Source organism: Microchirus variegatus (assembly GCF_963457635.1).
Source record: "Microchirus variegatus genome assembly, chromosome: 19".
NCBI lineage: Eukaryota > Metazoa > Chordata > Actinopteri > Pleuronectiformes > Soleidae > Microchirus > Microchirus variegatus.
The window spans coordinates 15,581,427-15,584,031 of record NC_139820.1 but is presented as its reverse complement, the minus strand read 5'-3'; positions in this window follow the sequence as shown (position 1 = coordinate 15,584,031).

Here is a 2,605-nt window from a genome sequence, read left to right as displayed (position 1 = left end):
ACCATGACAACGGGGAAGCGGAGGGCGACGTTCTTGGTCTGATAATCATCTCCTGACGAATATTTAATTCTCTGCGCAGTAATGCTGCACCTTCATCCACAGGATCACTGTCAAAAGGACATGGTAGTGAAAATAGTCTCCACCTTATATAACTTCTAATGTAGACGCAGAACAGACACAGAACTATACTACGCCAAAACTCTGCTGACTGAATGAATGAGGAACTCAAATACCGTTTGTGTCTGAAAGAGGGCGGAGACAGAGAGAAACTCAAGGTTTGCGGAGAAAAACCTGGTCCCGACCAGGTTAGATTCAAAGAGCATGTTACCATGGTAACTGACCGAGAGGTTAAGTTACCTCTCTCTGTGAAACAGGCTAGAGTGACTCCTCTTTCTCTGGTTTGACTTACCTCCCTTTGTGAAACGGAAAACTCAGAGTTTCCCTCATTTCAGGGTTAACAGACTCAGAGTTTTCACTAACCCTGCTTTGTGAAACGGACCCCTGCACGACAGCGCCCCCACAGACCCAGAGCACTTCTGTTTTGTTATTTGCTGGCGTTTTGTTTCTTGCTGGCGTTTTGTTATTTGCTGGCGTTTTGTTATTTGCTGGCGTTTTGTTATTTGCTGGCATTTTGTTATTTGCTGGCGTTTTGTTATTTGCTGGCGTTTTGTTATTTGCTGGTGTTTTGTTATTTGCTGGTGTTTTGGGGTTTGCAGTGCGTTTGCCCCTGTCAGCCACCGTATAATAGTCTTCTTCTGACATGTAAAGCGAGTATAATAGCGGTAGCCGAGTGGTTCAATAGGTTTGAAGGTTGTAGGATTGATTCTGGACAGTGTCAACATTATTTACCTTATTGTATAAAGCATTAATAAGCTTGCATGCATACAATATTACCATAAATAAATATATTGGGTGTGTGGTGGTAATTTGCCACGATGTCTCACTCACTCTAAGGTTTTGTCAGAAGTTGGCAGCCCTGCAATATAACATTGTAAAAGGTGAGGCAAAAATGAAGGACAGTTCTGTCAAATATCATGCATTAAGTTATTCCATCTGATATATCCATCCTTAGTCAACAGCTAATGTTACCATAATTTATTATACATCTTGATCTTCACTGAGAGAACAGAATTGTGTGTCTTAGAGCCACTCATTTATGATAAAACGCTCCTCGCTTGTTGCTGACGGAGTTACATGTCAACCGCTCTGGCAACCACAACTCTGGAAAGGAGGGGTGGAGTGGGAGGCGGATATGACTTGCCGCAGTGTTCTGATTTTGAGTGTAGTAACCGTTTTTGGCCACATTGTTACAGATAGTGCCTTTAATTGTCCTAATTATGCATTGACGTGTTTTCATGTGCAAGTCTTCAATAAATATAATAATATTAACAGTTTACACTTGTGTTCTTTAAAGGAAATGTGTTTTTTTGGCACCTTGTCGATTATGTTGCATTTCTAATTTATAAATGTAGGCTACTTTCATGGATAGGAAATGGTTAAGTTTTTGAGGGTAACTGTTTCCTGCTTTAGGCTGTAATTGTAGGCCTCATAGTGAGGATATTTTGATGCCAATGCAATTTATTTTTGATGTGTCAGCCTTCATGAATAATTTCAAATCGCCTACATATATCCATGTGTTGAGTCAGTGTTTAGCCTTTTCAGTCCGAAGTACAATCCAGCCCCCTGAGGTCTCACTTGAAAAAAAATCTGGAACCCTGTCCAGTTTCACCCTGGCATCCCTGCCATAGGGTATCGTGGTGGCATCTTAGATCTCGACATTGGCACCAAATGGACCTTGCTATTACCCGCAGATCTTCCTTGAGCTGTGTTCTTGTAACACGCAGCCATCACAGCGCTGACTGTGACACTGACCACTCACTGGTCAGCAGCAAGGTGCGCCTTCAGCCCCAAACAAATGCATAGTTGTATAGAACTTCACGTTGGTGAGAAAAGAAAGAAATTGACCGGAAATGGAAACTAACAGCAATTTTGAGTGTTTTTTAATGGTGATGTACAAAGGAGTCATATTTCATCAGTGAAACAAGAGTAAAGTCGATCTGACTGCTTAGTTAAGCCCTACTTTTAATGATTAGTATTTACATCTTTTGACACAAAGAACCCATCTGATTCAGTTTAATGAACATGTTTAAACCATTCCCCCATCAAATTTCCATTTGCAGGCTGATTATGTGACTGCACAAACTGGCTACTTCGTGCACAGAAAATTCACTTTCATGAAAGCACATCTCGTTGAATGCCTTGCTCGGTGGCATCGCTCCTGTCACATAATTCCACTCTGGCTGTGGAATATGAGAAAACACATTCCATCACACATTGGAAGCAGCTGGACAAACAGGATGAAACAATGATTTACAAGTAACCTGCAGTGAGAACAAAAGCCAAGAATGTGACAAATAGTGATTAATAACAGTGATACGTTTATTTATGTACCAGCAAATCAATTTGCATTGTTCAGGACATTTCCCTGCATCTACACCACACAGTTACAGTACAGTAGCATACAGTATCTGTATTTGGAGAATGTTGTCAAAGAAGACCCATTTTTGAATAACTTATTTACAAATAGTCAAAAATACCGGAAATA